Below are 20363 nucleotides of genomic sequence, written 5' to 3'. Positions count from 1 at the left end.
TCATGAAGCCACCCGATACTGTATGGCTGTCGGTGTGGTGTAGTTGGTAGGCCCAACCACTTCACGACCTCTGCTGAAATGAGGTTCTTTTGGCTGCCACTTTCGACAGTGAATTGCAGTGGCGAACCCCTCACCCACATCTATGAGTGGGAAAGATGTTCCCCCTCCTCTGGATCTTCGGACTCATTTTTCTGGATCTTGGGGTGGAAACAGTGGCGCTGGGCCCCGCATCAATGATTTGCGTCCCTTTGCCATTCCCCTTGTCAGGTTCTGGCTCAGGGTCGGAACATGCATCTGATTCGGAAGCCTTCAACTCGGCCACTAGCGACTGCTCGGTCCGACACTCACTTGTGTTATGAGTGGGACTTTTCTGGAACTCACACCACTTTCCTGTGTCCTTCTTCGGCTTCATGGCGGTGTTCTTTTCTTGCGGCTTCGAGGGGTTTTCTTGGGTCACGCCGCCTTGGCTTTGTCCTTTGGGCTTCGGATTTGCAGATCCAAAGTCTCACTTCTTCTGTTTGAACTTTTGCTCGATTTTGATAGCGTATCAGTATGCTGTGCCGAGTGAGGAGATGTTTAAGAAATCCATCTCTTCCTGGATGTATCTGTGTAGGCAGCCGCGGTATTTGAGTACCAGATGCAACTCAGAATCTTTGATACCCAATTGTGTGCGAAGGGTATGAAAAATGTTTGTGAACTCTAGCACATCTTGGTCTCGTCCCTGCCGCAGTGTGGTCCATTTGATGTATTTGTCCTCATAGCTTTTGACAGGGTAGTACTGCTCCCTGATGGCATCCCGAAAGTCATTCCAAGTGGGTGCGGCTGAAAATAGTGAGCCTGTACTTTCATCCTTCTGCTCACAGTAGGTTTCCCACCAGTCCTTGACATGGGGGACTGCTTTGAGAAGAGCGAAAACAATCTTTACCCGACTTGAAAATTCATGAACAGAAAAATACCCATCTAGCAGATTTAACAATTTATCTATGGCATCTGCGTCTATTTGACCCTCGAAGATGGGGATTTCAAAATTAACTTGTACCTTAAATGGTGTGGCATTTCCAGAGTAGCTGTTGGAAGCCAATGCGTCGCCTCTGGGTAGCCGCTGAAGGATCTGGGCAAAGCTGTCCATCATTGCGTTCCTTTGTCGCTCGAGGTCTTCTTCGAGCAAGATTTTGATAGGATCTCTTGCCCCCTCATTTTTCTTCTCATCCGCCATGGGAGGTCGTCGAGATTTGCGAGGCTGGTCTTGAAAAGGTTCGACCAGTTCAAGCCCTAACTCCTTATATCCCGACCTCATTGGGGACATGCAAAGAAAAAACAGAGAAAAAGCAGACCCCTCCGATACCACTGATCCAGATTGAAACAGGAACGCAATAAAATACAAAGATAATCATAAAGACAGATATGCAGTGGAAATAATACTTCATTTCATTAATGGAAAATACTGAAATATGCTTACAACCAGAAATGGAAATAAACTAGCTAGGGCGATGGTAGCTTATCTCTGAGAAGAGATGTGTGGCTACATGCCTCTGAACTGTGTTACAATGAGGCTCGAAGGCCTATTTATTTTTGAGAAATAATGGAAAACCCTTCACATTCCAAAACCTAACCCTAGAAGATGAAACACCAAATTGTGGGCCCCATTTTTGGGTAAGTTGGTACATCAACTTCTCGGGGTCGCGAATTGGTCATATTATCTCCGTTTGACGCGCATGATAGCCTGTTGGAAAGATCTCTCTGAGGAATACGATGGAAAAGACAATTTTTAAACAAAAAAATTACTAGCGGTAGATTTCCCAAAAAACGTCGTTTAGGGCCTCAAAACGGCTCCAGAAGTTTAGGACCCAGAAAACTGCTAAAAATAGTAAACTATGATACAATTTAGGAAACTGAAAAGACTGAAAGAGATAGTTGTGGGGGTCCAAATGGGATAGGTGGGTGGCCACCAAAATCCACCTGGATCAAGCAACCCCCCTTGTCTTGGGGGTTTGAGGGGGGTGGTTAGCCCCCCTGTACGGGGTTTGGGGCTGTGCCCCGGGAAATTTTTTTTTGGACCCTATATTAGGTTGGGGGGACTTACCTATGGTTTTGTGCATGGTTTTCGCACATGGTTCTAGACACGATGGTTTTCGGTCCATGGTTTTGGATGTAATGGTTTTAGGTCCGTGGTATTGGATGCTTCGGCATGTATAAATATGTATTGTAAAATTGAAAGGAATATAATGAAAAATCAAGCTAGTAGTCTTAGTTTTGGGATCCAGGGGAAAATCTCTGTGTATACGTGTTATACTCTTGCATTGTTTATTTTCGGTGTTTTAGAAATCGTATGCAGGTAATTTCTATACAGGGTTCTCCATTTACTAACTCAAAAAATAAAAACCACAGATGTCTAAAATCCAGAATCATTTCCCTGTACGGAGGGGATACATGGAGTGAAATTATGACAATAACCTGATTCTCCTTAAATCATAATAACTCACCTCAAAACTATTTAAATCTTACAATTTAGCTCTTCTACTATCAACATTCGAAAAAATCCTAATGATGGATCCCCTTTGGGATTTGAAACGTTGACCGAATATGGGTATTACTGTGGGTTCTCTAGTTAATAACTCAGAAAATAAAAATCACTGAGGTCTAAAATCCAGAATCATTTCCCTGTATGGAGGGGATACATGGAGTGAAATTATGACAACAACCTAATTCTCCTTAAATCATAATAACTCACCTCATAACTATTTAAATCTCACAATTTATCTCTTCTACTATCAACATTCGAAAAAGTCTTGATGATGGATGCCTGTTGGGATTTGAAACATTGACGGAATATGGGTATTATTGTGGGTTCTCCGGTTACTAACTTAGAAAATAAAAACCACAGATGTCTAAAATCCATAATCATTTCCCTGTACGGAGGGGATACATGGAGTGAAATTATGACAATAACCTGATTCTCCTTAAATCATAATATCTCACCTCATAACTATTTAAATCTCACAATTTAGCTCTTCTACTATCAACATTCGAAAAAGTCCTGATGATGGATCCCTGTTGGGATTTGAAATGTTGACAGAATATGGGTATTACTATGGGTTCTCTGGTTACTAACTCAGAAAATAAAAACCACAGATGTCTAAAATCCATAATCATTTCCCTGTACAGAGGGGATACATGGAGTGAAATTATGACAATAACCTGATTCTCCTCAAATCATAATAACTCACCTCATAACTATTTAAATCTCACAATTTAGCTCTTCTACTATCAACATTCGAAAAAGTCTTGATGATGGATCCCTGTTGGGATTTGAAACGTTGACGGAATATGGGTATAACTGTGGGTTCTCCGATTACTAACTCAGAAAATAAAAACCACAGATGTCTAAAATCCAGAATCATTTCCTTGTACGAAGGGGATACATGGAGTGAAATTATGACAATAACCTCATTCTCCTTAAATCATAATAACTCACCTCATAACTATTTAAATCTCACAATTTAGCTCTTCTACTATCAACATTAAAAAAAGACTTGGTGATGGATCCTTGTTGGGATTTGAAACATTGACAAAATATGGGTATTACTGTGGGTTCTCCGGTTACTAACTCAGAAAATAAAAACCACAGATGTCTAAAATCCAGAATCATTTCATTGTACGGAGGGGATACATGGAGTGAAATTATGACAATAACTTGATTCTCCTTAAATCATAATAACTCACTTCATACCTATTTAAATCTCACAATTTAGCTCTTCTACTATCAACATTCGAAAAAGTCTTGATGATGGATCCCTGTTGGGATTTGAAACGTTGACGAAATATGGGTATTACTGTGGGTTCTTCGGTTACTAACTCAGAAAATAAAAACCACAGATGTCTAAAATTTAGAATCATTTCCCTGTACGGAGGGGATACATGGAGTGAAATTATGACAATAACCTGATTCTCCTTAAATCATAATAACTCACCTCATAACTATTTAAATCTCACAATTTAGCTCTTCTACTATCAACATTCAAAAAAGACCTGATGATGGATCCTTGTTGGGATTTGAAACATTGATGGAATATGGGTATTACTGTGGGTTCTCTGGTTACTAACTCAGAAAATAAAAACCACAGATGTCTAAAATCCAGAATCATTTCCCTGTATGGAGGGGATACATGGAGTGAAATTATTTTACTCAAAAAATTTAGAGTGAAGATAGCAAGAAGAGCTTCAGACCTTCAATTTCTTAAAAACTATCATGACAATAACCTGATTCTCCTTATATCATAATAACTCACCTCATAACTATTTAAATCTCACAATTTAGCTCTTCTATTATCAACATTCGAAAAAGTCCTAATGATGGATGCCTGTTGGGATTTGAAATGTTGACGGAATATGGGTATTACTATGGGTTCTCCAGTTACTAACTCAGAAAATAAAAACCATAGATGTCTAAAATCCAGAATCATTTCCCTGTACGGAGGGGATACATGGAGTGAAATTATTTTACTTGAAAATTTTAGAGTGAAGATAGCAAGAAGAGCTTCAGACCTTCAATTTCTTACAAACTGTCGTGACAATAACCTGATTCTCCTTAAATCACAATAACTCACCTCATAACTATTTAAATCTCACAATTTAGCTCTTCTACTATCAACATTCGAAAAAGTCCTGAAGATGGATCCCTATTGGGATTTGAAACGTTGACGGAATGTGGGTATTACTATGGGTTCTCCGGTTACTAACTCAGAAAATAAAAACCACAGATGTCTAAAATCCAGAATCATTTCCCTGTACGGAGGGGATACATGGAGTGAAATTATTCTACTCAAAAAATTTAGAGTGAAGATAGGAAGAAGAGCTTCAAACCTTCAATTTCTTAAAACTATCATGACAATAACCCAATTCTCCTTAAATCATAATAACTCACCTCATAACTATTTAAATCTCACAATTTAGCTCTTCTAATATCAACATTTGAAAAAGTCCAGATGATGGATCCCTGTTGGGATTTGAAACATTGATGGAATATGGGTATTACTTTGGGTTCTCCGGTTACTAACTCATACTTCCAACCTACCAAAACATCCATATTTTAAACAAAATATGACATTATGTCACTACATAATAGGCCCTTAGTTACACGAAATTAGCCTTCAACAAAAGGGAACAAAGCATATAACTTCAAAAATGGTAACATGAACAAGACCTCTTTATGCCACCTCAGGTTTGGGCAGCCTCATCCAGGATTCCAAGGCTACCTCCTCATCTTTTTGCTAGATGGTGGTTTGGTTTCCTGGATTCCTTTGTAACCATGGCTTGCTTTCTAGGTGACTGCTCAACTTTCTTGGATGATTGTTTGGTTTTCTGGAGTTGTTTTCTAGTCCTGGCCAACTGTTGTTTCATCAATGTTAATGTTCTTCTCATAATCAAATGCCTTGTGTAGTAGTTATTTATATGTCTATGTAAAGGTAGAGTCCACTTTGAAACTACCTTGTCTTTATCAATTATGTCAATAGCTTCCAAAACTTGAGCATAGAGCTCCTCTTTGTACCTTACATTCCTTTCTGTCACCCGATCAATCTAATGTTGGTATTCCTCGATTTTCTCAAACAAATTCTGATACTCTTTCCACTCATCAAACTCTGGCTTTTCTTTTGTTGGAATGGTCTCTTTCATTTTTTCTTCCCTCTTAGCCACTGACCTTATCTTGGGTATTCTTGGTTATTCCGACACATGGAACTCTTCCACATTAACCACTTTCTTGGCTTTGTCTTGGGTTGTAGGTCTAGAAGGCTTCCTGGATGACTCACCTTCACTATATTGGGTTGCCTCTGCTGCTTTGTGTCTGAGTTCTCTATTTTCCTTTTGCAAATAAGCCACCATGAGATTAGCTTTATCAAGTTTTCCCTGCAACTTTATTATTTTTAGGTCCTTATCCTCCATCGGAACCTCTTAGCTATCTCCTCCAAATTCTTGACCACCTTCCTCCAATTTCTTTGGTGCATCATCATGTGGCTCAATTGTCTTCTTAGAGGCTAGCTCCTCGATCATCTCTTTTGTAGCTGACCTAGTTCTTGGTTTGTGGAGAAACTGTGTTTCTTCTTGGGAAACTTGTCGCATCTTACCTTTCCCTTTATCTGTTGTTCTCTTATCCTTCAATGAATTCTCTCTCTTTTCAACTTCATGCCTACTGATGAATTCTTCAGCTGTAGGTGCTCCTTCATTTGTGCCCACTAAGGGAAGGTAATATTGAGTTTTAGAGGTCCCTAAATGGGCCAGAAAACTCAAGGCTAACACGAAGGCATCCCAAGACCTCTTCCTCTTCTTTAACTCATTCAACACCAACAATTTAGTTAGTGAAAAGTGGAACAGACTAGGAAAATGTTTTTCTCCCTTGAACTGAACCTTTTCTCCCATTTTTCCCAAGATTATGAAGAGGTATTGACATAAGTTAAGGCTCCTTTTTCCATTGAAGTGCATGTGAAACCTAATATGGTATTGGTATACTTTGATGAAATGGACCTCACGGGTGAAGTATCTTTGTATCACCTTCAATAGTTTGTTGTGGTGGTTTAACACGTAATTCCTTTGAAATGTAGGCCCATACTTGACTTTATACTGAGGTTTTACAAAGTATTTGTAGTGTGATGCATCAAGCTCCATTCCTTTAAACCAAATTTCACCAAGTAATGGTATCCCTGTGGCTTAGGATATTTTTTCCTCCGAAATTGTGAACCCCAAGTCCCTAATATTCACCTGGTTACATTTGAGACTGAGAGAAAATAAACTGGCTAGTTGAAAGTGGTAACCATAGGTTTGAATCTTCTCACAAAACACCATACGACATGTTTTTTTTCAAATGCTACTCATATAGCTAGGTCATCGTTGGCCATTTCCAAACTCCTAGGTTCAAATCGAACAACCTCTCCTCCATTTTTTTTCATTCTATTCTTTGGGTTCTTCATCTGGTTATGTAGATTGCTAAACACCCTTTCAAACTTGATTCCGTGCAAAACACAAATGTTCGTGGAAAGAGGATTAAGTGACAACTTAATGAACATGGATTAAGTGATAACATGATGAACATGCATTTTAGTGAAAACATCATAAACATGTATTAAGACAGCTAACAACAATTTCAATGAGATGAATAACTATGGGTTTTGGGAAAAACAAACACCGACAAACTTATATGCCTAAGTTGTATCATTAAAAATGGATTTACACATGAAATATGTGCCAAATCATTGAAAAGCGTAGCGAAGAGGCTATGCCTAACTATCAATTATGTAAACTGAGTGATAGGTTAGATTCATATGAGATAAAACACATACAAAACCCACAGAGTTGTGAAATGGATATTTGAGGTAGTGACCGACAACATACAAACTTTGCATAATGAATACAAAGAAAATATAAACATAGTTGATCTCTAAAAATATCCAATCAATTCCCTAATGAAAACAATAGTTGGAGAGCATTAATCCTATCTAAGGCATCACGAAAAAATGAGGATAATGAGAAAAAGCCTTACATAGACCCTTGTGAAGAATATGAGCCCTATGCCTAGTAGTTGAGTAGCATGGCCAGTTTGTGCAATGACCTCTTCCACCTGCGTTTCAAACACCATCTTTCGACCTTATGTAACCTTTCAAAACTTCTCAGAGTCCGGGCTGCAATAAAGTGGGAATGAGCACAAATTCATTTTTTTTAATTTAATGCCTCCACCTGCATTGTTTCATGTCATGAGGGCGAATTTTGAGTGGAGGAAGAGTGAGGTGACATGAGGATATCCTTCACTGCTGAGACCAATGATGATAAGTAAATACCACTAACCAAACCCATAATAATTCTAACTAACTGAACCTAACTAACATGTCTTTGACTTATGATGAATGAACCCCATGAAATGACCCCTTGAAGCCTCAATGATTCCTTTTCCCTCCATGATTACACATTTTAGATTATGACCTTATCACCCTATCACGGAATTTAGACTTTATACTTTTACAAAATTCATCTTTAGGTTCAAAGACCCCTTTATGACATGAACCTTTACAATGGGGATGAAAACCTATGACACAGACAAACCTTTTCACATAGAAACCTTTAGACTACCACACCTAGTGATTCATAGGCTAAAATTTACAAACATACATTCAAAAATAAAATAGTAAGATAAGTGAACACTTTGATTCCTAGACTATAGGACCTTAATATTAGCTCCAATGGGGATGACAACCTCCCAGTGAAGTATCTTTGTATCACCTTCAATAGTTTCTTGTGGTGGTTCAACACGTAATTCCTTCGAAATGTAGGCCCATACTTTACTTTATATTGAGGTTTGACAATGTATTTCTAGTGTGATGCATCAAGCTCCATGCCTTTAAACCAAATTTCACCAAGTAATGGTATCCCTGTGGCTTAGGAGATTTTTTCCTCCGAAATTGTGAATCCCAAGTCCCCAATATTCCCCTGGTTACCTTTGAGACTGAGAGAAAATATACTCGCTACTTGAAAGTGGTAACCATAAGTTTGAATATTCTCACAAAACACCATACGACACATTTTTTCAAATTCTACTCAGATAGCTAGGTCATCATTGACCATTTCCAAACTCCTAGGTTCAAATCGAACAACCTCAACTCCCTTTATTTTCATTCTATTCTTTGGGTTCTTCATCTGGTTATATAGATTGCTAAACACCCTTTCAAATCTAGTTCCATGCAAAACACAAATGTCCATGGAAACAAGATTAAGTGACAACTTAATGAACATGGATTAGGTGACAACATGATGAACAAGTATTTTAGTGAAAACAAAATAAACATATATTAAGCCAGTTGACAACGATTTCAATGAGATGAATAAGTAGAGTTTTTGGGAAAAACAAACACCGACAACCTTATATGCCTAATTTGTATCATTAAAAATGGATTTACACATGAAATACATACAAAATCAGTGAAAAACATAGCTGAGAGGCTATGGCTAACTTTCAATGGTGTAAACTGAGTCATAGGTTTGATTCATATGAGACCAAACACATGCAAAACCCACAGAGCTACGAAATGAATATTTCAGGCAGCGATCAACAACATACAAACTTTGCACAACGAATACAAAGAAAATATAAACACAGTTTATCTCTAAAAATACCCGATCAATTCTCTAATGAAAAAAAATAGTTGGAGAGCATTGATCCTATCTTAGGCATCACAAAAAAATGAGGATAATGAGAAAAAGGCTTACATATACCCCTGTGAAGACTCTAAACCCTATGCACAGTATTTGAGTAGCATGGACAGTTTGTGCGGTGCCCTCTTCCACCTGAGTTTCAAACACCACCTTTTGACCTTATGCAACGTTTCAAAAATTCTTAGAGCACAGGCTGCAATAGAGTAGGAATCAGAAAAACTTCCTTTTTTTTTAAAATTAATGCCTCTACATGCCTTGTTTCATGTCATGAGGGTGAATTTTGAGTGGAGGAAGAGTGAGGTGACATTAGGATATCCTTCACGGATGAGACCAATGATGAGAAGTAAATACCACTAACCAAACCCATAACATTTCTAACTGACTGAACCTAACTAACATGTCTTTGACTTATGATGAATGAACCCCATGAAATGACCCCTTGAAGCCTCAATGATTCCTTTTCCCTCCATAATTACACATTTGAAATTATGACCTTATGACCCTGTAATGGATTTTAGACTTTATACTTTTACAAAATTCAACTTTATGTTCAAAGACCCATTTATGACATGAACCTTTACAATGGGGATGACAACCTATGACACAAACAAAACTTTTCACATAGAAACCTTTAGACTATGACACCTAGTGATTCATAGGCTAAAATTTACAAACATACCTTCAAAAATAAAATAGTAATATAAGGGAACACTTTGATTCCTAGACTATAGGACCTTAAGATTATCTCCAATGGGGATGACAACCTCCCAGTGAGGTGCCAAGAACACTGTGGACCAGTAGCCTAACCATTGGGCAATGGAGTCAAGCACACAAAAACTCAACTGACTATGACTAACTTGACTTTTACCTTACATATGATAGCAGATCATTAGGCCCTTAGGGCCTTCTTTTCGGGATTCAACTTCCAATGGTTGGCCACTCACACTTGCAGTAAAAAAAATAGAATGGTATGTACAATGGAGTGTTAGACCAGCTGATTTCAAGCAATATAGTATTCTAGCAGCCTGAAATTGACAGGCCGTCTTCCAAGTAGTTCATCTATCAAGTCCTTAAGAAAGTAAGCATTTTTCCCATGGAAAGAAACAATTTTGAAGGGCCCCTTCCATAAATTCTCAAACTTCCCATGATTTTCCTTCTCCTCATTCTTGGCACACCATTTTAACACTAAGTCTCCAATCTGAAAATCAAGTGCCTTTCTTCTCTTGTCATAAATCTTCTTAATTCGGTCTTGTATCACCTAAGTATTCTTGAAAATGTTTTCCCTAATGTGTTGCAATTAGATCATTTTATTGATCCTCATTTGTACATCATTGGGTTCCACTTCATCCTCATGTAGAAAATTCATCAACGGAAATCCTAGCGAAGAAGTAAAAACAACATGAATCCCATAAACTAGCTAGAAAGGGGACACACCTATTGATTTTTTAGTGCTTACTCGGTCAGCCCACAATGCATTCACCAGCTTCCTATGCCATTTCCTTTTGTTTTATTGCAACATATTTTTGATGATTTTGACCAAACTTTAGTTACAGGACTTGGCCAGACCATTACCTTCGGGGTAATAGGTTGTTGAGTGTAAAAGGATAATGTTATACTTGTTGCAAAAATACACCATCTTCCTTGATTTGAAAGTAAAAACATTGTTCGTGATGATATTATGAGGGAAGCCAAACCTAGAAGAGATATTATTTTCCTAAAACTAAATGATAACTTTTGCAAGTGGGAACACCCTAGAGTCTTGGGTTGAAAACCCCAATAGAGCGGAAGGCAAACAACATCAAGAAAATTTACGGAGACAAACAATCTAAATGCTTATACTACTGAACTGGGAAGAAGTGACCTTACCTGGAGGTCCTACTTTTGGGTAGATCCCACAAGGTTCAAACCCTCTGCTTTCTCTGATGCCTTTGGAACCTATAAATTATCCAAGAAAAGGATATACAACAGTAGTAACATAAAGCATATTCATGATGTATACGCTATATCATATAGTAAAATGAACAATTACGCATTAATATAAGATTTATAAACAAATCACAACTTTTATAAATGCATAAACACTATAAATATAAAAAACAGAACACAATTTCTTTATTGGTGTGAGCCACAAGAAAGGTGGAAAACCACAACTTGAGTCTTCCTCCAGCTCCAAGCAAAACCGCCCTCCGAATCCATCCTGTCCTGGCCTCAACAATATTCCTCCATCAAAATACACAAGGATATCATAAGAGGGATGAAGGATATCTCAAAAGAGGAAACAAGAGTTTCCTAAAGCTTGGGGAGTGTAAGAGGCACAAGTATTTCTTTAGACTCGAACAGGGATCAATCAAATATAATATCAATATCTCCTCTCTTCTCCCCTTAGGCCTTCCCATGGAGGTTTATTTATACTTCTCCAAATTAGTTTTTCCAGTTGGGAAACAAGTGGGCCACAGGCTATAATAGGTGAGTAACAGGTGAAACCCGTAAACTCTACCTGAAATTAAGGATATTTATTATTTTTAAGTGTTTTAACACATGTACGCAGGTTGGGTATATGTTGACCCACATGTACATGCTTTTAACACAGGGAAAAGTAGCATATAGGAAATAAAACATTGTTTTTAGATTTTGGACCAAGTATAGAAAGGAAGGGTTTCTCTAGGCCATAACCAAAGCATCATATCTACCAAGAGTGGTAAATGGTGCTATAACAATAACCACATCTGTAGCCTTCCTAGTTGGGACTTGTTCAATACACTTAGTAAAGTAGTCAGTGGCTTTCAAAATCCACTTATGCTATATGGATGAGGCTAGGTGGATTTCACCTATTAAATCAAGTCCCCACTCCTGAAAGGGTGACTCAACCATAATAGGTTTTAGGGGTAGTAGGAGCGGCTTCCTCTTTCCTTCAAACATATGGCATTCATGACAACAAAAGACTATTTTGTAGATATCAACAAAAACCATTGGCTAGTAAAAACCAACCCTTAAAATTTTATTAGTAGTTGTCTTCCAAAACAAGTGTCCTGCATAATCACCTTTATGAAAATCCTCTATTGCTTTCTATGCCTCATCTTCAAGTAATAGTTCAAGAACATTCCACTGGGCTCTTTCCAATATGAGTATTGATTTATAACACAAAAATTGAGGGCTTTCAATTTAGGAATCTAACTTTGGTTTTAGTCAAACCCGAGGGTGCTTGCAAATGATGCAACACATATAAAATGTATTTATACCAAGGAGAAGAAGAAAATATTGATGGTACTTGTTGAACTGACCTTGAATCATCCTCTTCTGACAAAGCAACCAAAAAAATGAATATCAAGTGCATGCAAATTTTATTATGCCATCATCTTTGCCATTCCTTTCCCTTTAATTAGCTTTGTGGGTCTAATTTCCACATCATTTTTAAGTATCACAACAATCCACTTACCTCTCTTACCTTTCGGGTCATCTTGAGTGAGGATTTCTTTCACAACAGAGCTTGACACATAGGTAATGATGTGTGAATGCATAATGTACACTTAGAAATTTTTGAGAGCTTTCACTAAGGGAAAGGCTTGCTTCTCCATAATGTTGTATTTTAGGGCAACATCCCTGAGACTCGTACTGAAGAATTCTATCAGCTACTCTATACCTTGCTAGTTCTTTTGCATTAGGACAATTGCTATGCTATGCTCTAAGGAAAATGAAAAAATAATGAAATCTTGGGTGTAATCCAGACTAATAAGAACAGGGGCATGAGACAAGGCATATTTAACCTCATCCAAATATTTATTTGTTTCCCCATTCCACTTAATCTCATTGCCTTTCTTTAGCATGTTTGAATTACCCATATCATCTCTGCTAAGTTGGGGATGAACCTCCTTAAGAAGTTTATTCTCCTAAGAAAAGGTTGAATTTTGTTTTTACTTCATGGAATTTCCACCTTTTGAATTGCTTCTATTATGCTATGATCTATTCTAATGCCATCTTTTGAAATTATATGTCCTAACAACATTCCTTCTTCCAACCCAAACAAAGAATTCTTAGGATTAAGAGATATGCCATAACTTCTACATTTTTCAAACATAATCCTCAGGTGCTATAAATGATCCTCATCAGACTTTGAATACACGTTGATTTCATCAAGATATATGGCCAAAAACTTGTCATTCTCATCAGCAAATCCTATATCCATAGCTCGTTGAAATGTGATTCTTGTGTTCACCAAACCGAAGGGAAATTTGGTGTACTTGAAGGCATCCCACGGTGTGGTAAATATAGTTTTGTCTTCATCGTATGGATGACCAAGAATTTGGTTGCAGTGAAATCCTTCTTGCACCTACCACCCTTTAAAGAATGTGATCCAACTTGGACAAGGGAAAGTTGTCCTTGAGAGACACCTTGTTTAAATTCCTAAAGTCCAGATGCAACATGATTTCTCCCATCTTCTTCCTGTCTAGAACTAAGTTAGAAAACCACTTAGAAAATTTGAGAGGCATAATGATTCCAACATGAAATACATTTCTTACCTCTTTTTTGATCAAGGGAAGCGAAATATGGTTTATCCTCTGCATCTTGTGTTTGAATAGATTTTGGTATTATTTGATTGGAATAGTATGTTGAATGAATCCTTTATCATAAACATTAAAATATTTGTATCCCCATGCAAATACATTGAAAAATTATGCAAGGACACCAATGTATTTTTCTTCATTTCTGGGCTTAAATATTTGAACAGCTTGACCATTTTAGGCTTGTCTTATGTGCCTATGTTACACTCCTCTAACCAAGTTTCGGTAGGCATCAATTTTGGCCTTTGAGCCACATCATTTTGGTAAAAATGTGCTTCGAGTGGTACCAACCCTCTCAGAATGACACTGCCTTTCAATGGCAACACCTTCAAATATGCCATATGTTTTTCCAAATTTTCCCTAATCTGATTTATAAAATTTTCCTTTTCACCTTCTTCCAATTCACTTTCATTATCAATGTGCATCTTGGCAAATTCTTCCTTTATTAACAAGAAATTTTCCAGCTACCTATCATTTTCAAAAACTTTCCAATACTTCACATTATCTGGTATAGCTGGTCTATGCCCAATTTCAATTTCATACCTTTCATTAGGGTGAATTAGAGTTTAAAAATAACAAGCATATGTAGCCAGGGAATCTACCACAACATTTTGTCTCCTAGGAATAATGGATAAATTGTACTTAAGAAAATATTTCATAAAATCTAGGACAACATTACGGTAAGCCCGCATCCAAGGGTGTTTTCTCTGGTACTTACCTTTGATCTACTTGATGATAAATTTTGAATCTCCATATATTGATATTATTTTAGCCCTTGACCTTTTCAATACCTAGAAGCCCAAAAGGAGCATCTCATACTCAACTACATTGTTCATGCAATCAAAAGCTAACTTGTCGGAACACAACTTCGGTTTTCCAATTACTGGACTCATTATCCACACACCTACACCAACACCTTGCTTTCTTACTGCACCATCAACATTCATACTCCAAATATGTTTTTCTCCTTATTTTTCATCCACCTTGGCCTTCAGATCTTTGCCTTCCTTATCATCTGTCTCAATGTCGTCTTTCTTTTCTTCGTCTTCCTCTAGTTCTGAAATGATAACCAAACTTTTCTTCTCCTCTTTAGGACACTCAACGTTGAACATGATGAATGAATAAAAATTAGAATGTACTGGAGAAACCTGGTGATTGGTAGGATTTTCTTTACTGGTAATCATGTATGACATCAATGGTTCTCGACAAAGTCTCCTAGTTTGGCCACCAAAAACTATAACAATGATGTATGACATGCCAGTTTGCACAAACCCTTGTAAGTTTGATATCCATGACCTTGCTAAAAAAATTACAAAATTAGGAGCTATGTCTGCCCCTATGATATCCATCACCATGCTATTCGATGGAATTTAAGTTAGGGAAATTGCTAGGTCCCTTATAAGTCCCAAACATTTCACTTTTCTAGACTCAAAATAATACATGTCCTCGTATGGTCTAGTCACATCAAGCTCAAGCCTCTCCATAATTACCTTCAACATCAAGTTGTGGGAAGCCCCTGAGTCCAACATAGAATTATGAAGAATTTCATCATGTACATTTAGGCTCACATAGAAAGGAGGCACTTCACCATCCTGACTCTTGTCTTCAATATTTGGTCCAAATATGATGGCGAGATGATCATCAGTTACATTAATAGTATCAAAAGTCTTCTCAATCTTCAAAGCCTTCATAATTTGAACCCTATACTGATCATTCTTTAATAATTCACTTAAAGGAATGGAAATTTTCATTTTAGCAAGTTCAATTTCAAAATTAAAAAGATTTTTCATCTTATCTATCTCCTTAGGAGCCAGATCCTTCTTTTCTACCTTGTCTTTGGAAGAGTTATCTTTCTTTTGATTGTTTCTTCTTGGTGCATCCTTTTTCTGACTGTTGCCTTCTACATCTTTCTTTGCAGAACTGACTCCAACACTTTTACTTCTTAAATTGTACTGCTTTTGGACCTGCATAATGACATTTTTTTAACCATTTTTATACTCCTCTGATTCAGCCATCTTGATGTCATCTTGAGACTGATCCAACAACAGTTCCTCTTCCTCTGTTAAGAGTTTTTCAAACTGATCTTCGTCTTAGTCAAATAGGTAATTTTATTCCCATTACCAAAAAAGTGAATTTGGTCTTCAGGCGCTTCTTCATTTTCCTCATCTTGATCTTGTGCATAGTTCTACTGGAAAGGGGGTCTCCCCTGGTGCTACTGTTGTTTTTCAGGGCCTATTTTCTCCCTTTTATTAATTTGGAGCTGTGGATGCTTCCTAAATTTTGGATTCTGAAACTGCGGACCTCCTTAGGGTTCTCTTGTGATAATTATGTCTAACAGTGTCATATTTTCCATCATTTTCTCCATGGTCTTTACTCAGGTGTCCAATTTTTCTTCAGATGATGTAGAAGGTACTTCTTGAATGGTTACTTTCTTTTTTGACTTCGTCTTAGACTTCTTCAATAAAAAATTTCCTCCACACTAATTGCATTACTCTACATGTCTTCATGTGTTGTAGGATTCATTTCTCTAAGTTGGTACGCCATATCTACATCGAAACCACTAGGGTAGTAGAACAAGGCTAATCCGAGAGGAGGCTTTATATATAGCGGACTGGAGTTATAGACTTTGTTAAATCTCATTGAAAGGTATTGGATTGTCTTTCGAGGCTGTCTTTTCAAGCTGTCATACTGGGCAAGGATTTGCAAACGGTTTTTTTCTCAACCCATCTTGCAATGAAGGCATCTTCAAGTTCTTAGAAAGTGGAAAACGTCCCCTCTCTCACACCTCTGAACCACGTTTTTAGCTCCTTGGAGAAAATTTGTCCCAATAACATCATATTTTCATCCTCTTGATCAATCTATTCAAGATAAATAAAATCAATGACCTTGTCTACATGCTGTCTCGCAGTAAGTTCACTAGTGCCATCATGCTTAGGGAGTGTTTGACAAAATTTTGGAGGAAAGGGATTTAACTATGCAGGTAAGTTCAAAGAAGTATACCTAGTAGCCATAATTTATGTTTGAGAAGATGATAAGATTGTTGTGGTGGTAGTTGTTATTGATGGAAGAGGTGGCAAAAAACAATTACCTAAGTAGCGGTTACAATAGGAGGTGTATAAAAACAGATCTTATGGGAGTAGAGCAGTGAGTTGGACTCAAAGAAGTTTTCAATGAAGAGGAAAAACATGATGGATGGTCTGTCTTGTGGAATATGAATGCCTTTTCATCAGTCTATTGCACTTTATTCAATAAACCTTTAAGATTTTTAAACTGATGTAATATATTCCTGCCAAATTCAATCTTTGGAGGTGGGATATAAGGACTCAATATTGACTCATCTATGACAATTTTGGAAATAAAGGAGTCGAAATTGGTCCTAAACAAAAGGACTTCATATGGTAATTTGAATTTAATGTCCTAAACTACATAAAAATTTTAGGCAGAGAGTAGGACCTTCCAAGGGGGCTATTACTCCCTTCACCTTCTTGAAGTCTGCTCTTTCTTCTAAGTAATTTTTCAAGACTGTCTATAATTTTAGGAGGATTTCTGTTAGGATTTTGTCTAGTGTATCTTCTTGAAGAATTATTTCCTCTCACAATTAGACTCTGATTTATCTCTACACAATATTTCAAGCTCATTGTTTAGTCTATTGATATCTAGTAGCCTGTCACCCACAGGGTTAGGATATATTTCTCAAATGAAAAGTATTCCTAGGGAAAAATTTGACTCTCGTTCCCCAACAATAGTTCCTCTATGTTATCACCTTGTAAATTTCTCTCGGATAAGGAGAGAAATCCCAGAGGTAACCACATACCTATTTTAGGCTAAGGTCCAACCCCCTAGCCTTGGAGAGGGTTCTCTCACTAGGTTTCTCATATAAATTAACTAGATGACTAATAGGATCTATAATTTAGGTTGGTTATGATTATCTGAGGATGGTTTTGATTTTGATTTATTAAAGTTTGGTACATAGGGAAGGACTACTTAAAATCATAGCACTCTTATAGGTCTGAATTAATCAAGGATATGGTGCAATTCACATAGGGGCAAGGTAGGCAGAGTTGTGGGTAATCTAACAAATTCGTTGTAATAATAATATGAATGGAGTAAGGAGAAGAATGACATTCTAAGAATCCATACACGGATGAATTCAACTTTCAATAGAATAAAATGAAACACATATAATGATGAGCCAAATTTGTCAGAGAAACTCATGAATTATGAGATTTTTTTCAAACTAAACATGAAGAAATTTATTGTATGAATTAAAAAAATATAAACAGACCTGAAAAAAAAATATCATGCAAAAAGAGAAACAAGATACCAATAAGACAGACACATGTATCATTTTTAAATATGCACCTACCTTCATCAATTCATTCAACAAAAGATACAACACTTGCAGAAACATATTCTAGCCTCTAACACTCTTAACTTGTACCATTTTTTATGTATTTACATCATTAAATACAATAAGGAATTTGAAATTACCACTCTAGGTGGTCGAATTCATTGCACAAAAGTCTAATAGCCTAGATACAATGCATCTGCAGAAAGACAAGAACTATCATATCGCAACTATGACAATTTAGAGAGATCATTGATTTAAAACTTAAAATAGTTTAGAAAAATCATGTCTGCAAATTTAAATAGACTAACTTATCCACACTATATGATTCTATAAGGTCCCAAAATACAAATTTGTAAAGATAGGCATGACTGATATACTTGCGCAACATAGTGAAATAGGTTTCCAACTCAACATGGTTGCAGGATGTATTGAATAAAACTAAACAAATGGTTGTGCTTGAGGTGAAGCTTTGTTGGTGTAGATCCTTTGAGATACCCTCCTCAGTCTTTATGGACCTCCTGACTGACCTATTGAAACTTGCGTAACATAAGTGAAATTTTGAACTTGTATTGACAACTGCCACTCCAAACTGATTGTATTGACAAATCAACCATCTCATTCAACCTTATAGCACACAGCATACTTCCAAACTACTACAACATCCATATTTTCACCAAAACATGATATTATGTCACTACATAATAGGCCCTCAGTTACATAGAATTAGCCTTCAACAAAAGGGAACATAGCATATAACTTCAAAAATGGAAACATGAATAGGACCTCCTTATTCCACCTACATTTCGGAAGCCTCACCCAATATGCCAAGGCTACCTCCTCCTCTTCTTGATAGATGATGGTTTTTCTTCCTTGGAATACTTTGTAACTATGTCTTGCTTGCTATATGACTTCTTGGGTAGCTTGGATGACTTTTTGGTTTTCTGGAGTTATTTTCTAGTCTCGACCAACTTTTGTTTCATCAACCTTAACCTTCTTCTCATAATCAAATTACGTGTGTAGTAGCTCTTTATATGTCTGTGTAATGGTAGAGTCCACTTCAAAACTACCTTTGCTTTATCAATTGTGCCAAGATATTCCAAAACTTAAGCATAGAGTTCCTCTTTGTACCTCTCATTCCTTTCTCTCACTTGACCAACCTATTGTTAGCACTCCTCAGTTTTCTCAAACAAATTTTAATACTATTTCCACTTATCAAACTCTAGATTTTCTTTTGCTAGAAGGGTCTCTTTCATTTTTTCTTCCCTCTTAGCTACTGACCTTATCTTGCGTCTTGTTTGTTGCTCTGACACATGGAACACTTCCACAGCAACCACTTGCTTTGTTTTGTCTTGGATTGTAGATCTATAAGGCTTACTAGATTACTGACCTTCACTATATTAGGTTGCCTCTGCTAGCTTGTGTCTGAGCTTTCCATTTTCCTTATGCAAATGAGCCACCACGAGATCGTCTTTTTCAAGGTTTCCCTAAAACTCTATGATTTTTACATCATCCTCCTCCATTGTATCCTCTTCAATATCTCCTCCAAATTCTTGACCACCTTCCTCTAGTTACCATGGTTTATCATCATGTGGATTAATTTTCTTCTTAGACGTTGGTTTCTCAATCATCTTTTTTGTAGCTAACCTGGTTCTTGGTCTATGGAGAAACTATGTTTCTTCTTGGGTAGATTGTGGCATCTTACCTTTCCCTTTATCTTCTTCCCTCTTATCCTTCAATGAATTCTCTATCTTTCAACTTCAGGCCTACTAACAGATTCTTTAGCTCCAGGTGCTCCTTTGTTTGTGCCCACTGAGGGAAGGTCTTCTTGAGTTTTAGAGCTGCTTGAATGGGCCAAAAAACCTAAGGCTAAAAATAAAGCATTCCAATACGTCTTCCTCTCATATAACTCATTCATGACGAACAATTTAATTAGTGCAAATTGGAACAAACTGGTCAAATTTTTTTCTCCATTAGACTGAAACTTTTTTGCCATTTTTCCTAACCTTTTGAAGAGGTAATGAGGTAACTTAAGGCTCCTTTCTCCCGTGAAGTGATTGATAAGCCTAATATGGTATTGGTATACTCTGTTGAAACGATCCTCATATGTGAAGTATCTTCTTATCAACTTCAATAGTTTGTTGTGGTGGTTCAACATGTAATTCCTTGGAAATGTAGGCCCATACTTGCCTTTATTTTGAGGTTTTACAAAGTTGTTGTACTGTGATGAATCAAGCTCCATCCCTTTGAACCAAATTTCA

The sequence above is a fragment of the Pinus tabuliformis genome, chromosome 5_2 (genome assembly GCF_031772625.1).
Source record: "Pinus tabuliformis cultivar Carrire ecotype Pingquan chromosome 5_2, CPIR1, whole genome shotgun sequence".
Taxonomy (NCBI): Eukaryota; Viridiplantae; Streptophyta; class Pinopsida; order Pinales; family Pinaceae; genus Pinus; species Pinus tabuliformis.
This window is presented reverse-complemented; position numbering follows the sequence as displayed.